This window comes from Dendrobium catenatum, unplaced genomic scaffold (assembly GCF_001605985.2).
Source record: "Dendrobium catenatum unplaced genomic scaffold, ASM160598v2 fragScaff_scaffold_1489, whole genome shotgun sequence".
In the NCBI taxonomy this organism is placed as follows: domain Eukaryota; kingdom Viridiplantae; phylum Streptophyta; class Magnoliopsida; order Asparagales; family Orchidaceae; genus Dendrobium; species Dendrobium catenatum.
This window is the reverse complement of record NW_021319951.1, coordinates 10005-16587: the sequence shown is the minus strand read 5'-3', so window position 1 is coordinate 16587 and position 6583 is coordinate 10005. Positions and strand designations below refer to the sequence as shown.

The 6583-nt window shown below is 33.8% G+C and overlaps 1 pseudogene; it reads right to left on the bottom strand.

Annotated features, from left to right (window-relative positions):
• Positions 1–605: 605 nt before the first annotated feature.
• Positions 606–3277, bottom strand: LOC110110962 (annotated as a pseudogene).
• Between the last annotated feature and the right edge of the window lie 3306 nt (positions 3278–6583).

Below are 6583 nucleotides of genomic sequence, written 5' to 3'. Positions count from 1 at the left end.
TAATTTAAAATTAAAAATAATTTTAAATTTAAAGATTTAAAGGAAATTAATTTGAAAATCAATTCAAAAAATTTAACTCTACTACCTCAATGTTCATCTTATGCTTCCAATGGGACAATTTTCTTACAGCTTTCTACAACAATTTTTTGATACAAAATTTTTAAAAAAATTGCAAAAAAATAATCACAAAAACTATTTCAAACCTACCTTTAATCACTATAATCATATTAAAATTTTTAATCATCATCTCGCGTTCAATTAAGCACAATGTATGCTTCCAAAGCATTTCCAAACTGACCATTCCAATTTGCAGATCAATCTGTGAAAAAAAAGAGAGAAACTTTTATCAACAAAATAATAAAGACAAAAAGGATTTAAAATAGGGAGTATTATTCTCTGCGGACACCGGACATAGAAAACCTTCTTGTTTTCTCTCTGTCTATAATAAAAGCACAGTTAATATAGCAGTTGTACTTTGATTGCATTTTTACTGTAGAAAGAGAAAAAATTGGACAGTTTTCTCAGACCGGTGTCCGCACAAAAACAGGCACAATGTTGAGCAAATATATTTTCAGTAATCGGTGATGACAATTTTAACCCATGAACATAACAAGAAAATGACAAGAAAACAAGCAGCTCAAAGAGCCGCGAAGCTTAGATGACTTAGCAGTTAAACACCCATTCCCCAACTCAAATTACTCAATGAAACAAGCTAAACAAAGTTACCTTCAAAATTAATACATTTAAAGGAAAACAAGAGCAGATTTTTAGTCATTCCACATATTTTCGTCCTCCATCTAAATTGTGCGATGAAATGCAATTACACAGTAGTGGCTGTAGCTTTCGTCCCGACGCCATTTTTACCGTCGGCCATCTCAACCACGGCGCCGCCGGCATGAACGTATTCATCCGCAATAAATCGGCCCCATAACCAGTGCGCCTTCCAGACGAGTACCATCTCCTCAATGGGAACCCCCTTCGTCTCCGGCAGAAAGATGCATGGCAATAGAGACAGTCATGATAAGCACCCAACTCCGAAAAAAGTAGATTAGCCCAAACTTAAACCTGCAAAGAAGAGACAAAAATGCCTGCGCAATAACTAAGGTAAAAAGCATGTTCACAGAAACAGTAATACTCTGCCCTGCAGATCGTACCTCCATCGGAAAAATCTCCGACGGCACCAACCACCCCAGCGGCCCCCAGGACCACGCGAACCCAGCCACGTAGATGCAGTTGAAAGCCACCACCCCAAAAGAGTAGCTCTTGGACAAGTGGCCTTCGCCGGAAGTCCCAAACTTGGCGTCGATGAGGGTGCCGACAATTATCTGGCAAGCGAACATCTGTTTGCCGCCCTGCAGGAAAAACTTACGGCAGCCGAGGCGATCGACGGTGAAGATAGAGACGAATGTGGCGAGCACGTTGACGAGGCCGGTGATGACGGCGGACATGAGGGAGGCGTTGCTGCCGAAACCGATGGTTTTGAATAGAACAGGGGCGTAGAACATGATGACATTGATGCCGGTGAGTTGCTGGAAGAAGGGGATTAAGATGGCCATTGTGAGCTGGGGGCGGTATCGGCGATGGATGATGTTGCGCCATGGGTGTTGGACGGTTTTGGATTCCTCGCTGGCAGCTTGGAGATCGGCGTATTCTAGGTGGATGTCATCGGTGCCGCGGATTTTGCGGAGCATGGTGAGGGCTTGCTCTTGGCGGCCGCGTTGGATGAGGGAGTTGGGGGTGTCAGGGAGGAAGAGGGAGCCGAGGGTGATGATCGATGGCGGCGGGTACGGCGGCGAGGGCGAGGATGACGCGGCAGCCCCAGCCCCAGCCCCCCTTTGATCTTGGCGGTACCGTAGTTGATGAGGCTTGCGGCGAGAATGCCAATTGTGATCATGAGCTGGAAGCAGATGTTGAGCATACCTCGGAGTTCGGCTGGTGCCATTTCTGATAGGTAGAGAGGGACCGACTGAGAATTTAAAAAAAAAGTAAATTTGCGTTACAATGTGTTTTTTACAAAAAAAATTAAAGCCAATTTAATCCCAAATTCCTACACATCAGGTCTCAAATCTATGAATTTACTATTGAAGAAGAAGCTCCCACGCACAAAATCAAGATGAGCGATGCGTTAAAATTTGTTCTAGTACTAAGTGAAGAAAAAGCTTCAGCTTTGTGCTTTGTGATTGGGCGTTAAATAGTATAGGGATTTCAGGATTTGGGATCCATCAGTTAAAACTTGGCATTTCTGGTCATCAAATTTATTTTGGATGATAAGAATATAAATTATAATTAATTTTTATTAAAATGATTCTAATTTTTTACATGGTCATTCAATTCAGTTGAAATAATCTAGCCAAGTAACAGGAATCTAAGGAATTTTTTCATAAACATTTTTATGAAGATCAATCAAACCTCTGTGAATATTTATTTGAATGCATGCGATATAGGAAGACTTATGTCAAGCAAATTAATTTTATTTTTATTGTTATATTAAATTATTAATTAACATATTGTTTACATTTTTTGCAAGGATCGACATAGGTTGAGCATTTTTTTATGCCAAAATCAATTGAATACATTCTTTCAAAATAATGTTTTTATCTTATAAATTTTATTTATTTATAATTGCCTCGATATTTGTCTTATAAAATAATAGATAATCCTGATAATAAGATTTAAATACATTATAATTAAAAACAAATATCTTGTAGTCTAAATAATCATAGATAATAATATTTCTATCCAATATTTTTTCTGCCTGTTCTATGGCATAGATCATAGCTAGCAAAATAGTATATTTTAATTTTTTTAATTTTATTAGAAATAATCCGATCCCTAGTTGTACTCCTGTTTTACCAAGTAACAATTATAACTTCTGGGATTATAGAAGATGTTAGATATAAGATAATAGACTAATTCTTTCTGTTTGTCTAAAACTAAGTGAGAATGCGTTTTTCTGATTGATAAAAGATATGAGTAAACGGACAAAGACATTCAAATAACCCTTGCAGAACTAAAATTTGAGATTAAAATTAAATTTACAAAAAAATTTTAAAAAAATATGACGTAGAAAGATCGTAACAGAGTAAGATCAATAACAAAACAGGGGAAGAGTGAAGCAAACATATAAACCCTTCTATGGAAATAGAGAAAACCTTGTAGAACTTTGAAAAATAGATGTATTATTAGGCGGCAGATTTGCTCACCTGGTTGGCGAAGCCAACACCGACGCCGAGAAGGATGCGGACGATGGAATGATAAGCATGGCAACATCCTTAGCCGCGCCATTACCGCCGCTCCGACGAGCGAGGTAATCCGCCGGGTCGACCACTTCTGGCCCAGGGTCCGCGTCACAAGACCGAAGCAACAGAAGAGGCGATAACCGCCGCGAGATACAGGACCTGATGAACGTCGTTAACAATTGATCGAACTTACCCAGTACTTGATTGTTTTCTCGTGTCCCTCCTTTGGAACACCGACGGGGGAAGAAAATTTACGCAGAATTGAATCCGATTTGATGTCACTCCACCTTCCATCCGCATCAAAATAGGGAACAAAACACAAAAAAATTCATATTCTGATCAATCGTTCGGGATTATAAGTGAAACCCTAAGAATTTTATTTGGCTTCCGAGCTCGATCTTTACCAGAGATTCCGATGTTCCATATCGAGATAAGGCCGCCGGTGCCGCCAACATGGCAGGCGTGGAACGACGAACTTGTCATTCTTCCCCGGGATTCTCCATTCCCATCACCAGATAGGGTTCAAGATTGCTCCTCCCGCCCCATGACAAAGAGGGGACAATGAAGATTGCGAGGGGAAAATTTGTAAGGGCGTGCCACGATGGAGAGAAGAATCTGATATGTTAATTTAACCTTTTATTATGATTCGTTCAAATTATGGGAGAAGTGGTTTGTTGTATTTGTGTGCTATGAGAGTAGTTTTTAAACGCTAATTTTTGGTATAACTGAGGCCTCAAAAATTCGGATAAATAAATGAACACAAAAAAAAAAATCTTTAATGATTTTCATTTGGGAGTTAAATCCAAGTTGTGAAAATCGGAGCCGAGACAACGAACCGGAAGAGGGGACGAGGTTCACCGTTCGACCCGGTTTCGCGGTCGACCGGGGATCGAACCGGATTTTTGACGTATTAAATAATTATATTATTAAAATTTAATAAAAAAAATCAATTAATATAATTATAATGAGCATTAATAATATTTATATAATTTTTATACATATAAAATATCATTGAATAATAATATATTTTATAAGGATAACCACTTTAATATAATTTATAAATTTTCATCAATTTAAAACATTTATTACATAATATAATTTAAATCTATTGCAATAATACCATTTATAATATTTATAATTTAAATATATATAATAATATATACCAAAAGTTATAAATATAAATATCATTTAAAAATAATATATTATTAATTTAATTAATTTATAAGAATAATTTTAAATATATTATATAAATTATATGATTAATTTTTTATAACATTTATTATAATATATATATATATAGCAAATTCATAATACATAATCATTCAAATTTGAGCTCCAACTTAAACAAAAATTTACAAGCGCAAACTTAAAAGAAAAATTTGAAGCCCAACTAGCCAATAAGCCCAAAATTCACATTTTTAAAGTAATCATGCCCAAGTATTATGCAACTTTTTTAGTCCCACAATTCATAGGTGGCGAGTTGAACATCCCTTCTTTGAAACTCTTTATAAAGGAAGAAGTACCTCTTTTTTGCAAATTAACATTATGGTGAGTATTGTAAGATATCTTGCATGTATTAAAGATGAAATTAATCATCATAATTAATAAAATTATTTTAAAGTTTTAAAATTTTTAATAACTAAAATATATATTTAAAAATTTTAATTAAACAAAAAGAAAAAATATTTTTACAACCGGCCGGTTCCTTTCCAACCCGACCGGTTCAACGGTTCACTGCTTTGAACCGCCGGTATTCATCCGTGTTTTGATCCGGTTCTATGCAGAGACGGTTTTTGGAAGCTGGGGAGCGGACGCCACGACCGTTTCACACGAGCGCTGTTAGGAGCCCCCGGCCCCCCGTCATCCTCTTTTTCCAAAACAGTGTTAAATCAGGTTACATTAATACATATTAAAAATTTAATTTTCCAATGATCTTAACACTATGAATTAATAATATTAATTCATCGGGAATATCTATGAAATACTAAAATAAAATTTATACTAACGCTAAGTTACATAATTCTAAATTGAATCATTCTTAAATATACAGAAGTACTCCATTCCGGAAAACTTGTGAAGCCATTGTGTTTTCTTCGGCTCACGAATTTAGCGAGAGGGCAACCGCTTATAATGCCAATTGAAATTTAGATTATTAATAGGAATTTAAGAAAAGTATTTCCCGAGCAAAGCTTGGCCCATGCTTTTTCGCGATCTACGTGGGAAGAGAATGTTGGATAGATTAGAAAGAGAAAAAGTTGAGGGGAGAGATAAAGTTCCGTTTGCCTCTCTTTATACAAATGTATGTATTGTTTTAATTTATACCCTAAATGACTTATATGTATTTATTGTTACTAAAAATTTCATGAAAAAGATGTTAAAACAACAACGTAAACAACATCAAGCCTTGTCCCACTTTGAGATGGCCCGAATGAAATCCCCTTTTTTCGGCTTTGTTTCGGTTAAAAGGGTCAAATTCTTATTTTAAATCTAATAAAAAACAGATTTTCTAACTAATTCTTCTAACCCAAGTTCTTTATTTAGGTTCTACCCCTTACTCCTTAACTTACCGAATAATTCACGTACCTCAACTTTCCTAACGGGTATTTCCTCAAAAGACCCGTTCGGTTTATTTTGTGAACCATCATCTTAATACTCTCCCTAGTCTTAATCTTCTTTATTGAACTTACCCCACCTCCAGTTAATTGTCTTTTTTCCTATTAGTTTTATTAAAAGATTATTATTACATATAAAATTTTTTAAAGATATATGGGGGTTAATTTAGAATTTTATCATTTTAAAAATATTAAAAGTATAAATTTTTATATTATATAAATAATATAATTTATAAACAATAAATTTAAATAATATTATTAAAAAAATTTGAAATTAAGTCTAAATATTAAAAAAAAAGTGAAAAAATCGTAAGTATTACATGTTTAAAATATAACTAATTATTTATACTTAATTATTATTTGATTCGTTCTAAAAATAATTATCGCTATTATGTTTGTATTTAAATATTAAATTTTTGTAATATTAGTTATTTATTATTTTATAAATATTCAACAATTTTTTTTAATTATTAACTTAATATTATCTTTTTTAAATATATTTTAATTTTTATCTTTTACTATAGGGAATAAATATTTTAAAATTACAACTAGCCGTTCTATCATCAAAAATTAACATAATATAATAATGATCATTGTATAATTATAAATATTATTTAATTAAATTGAATTTAAAAATTTGCAATTTTATGCTTCTTTATGGTTTTAATAATTTTAAAGAATTTACATTAATTTATTATTTAATTATTCTTACAATTAACCCATCTTTTAATA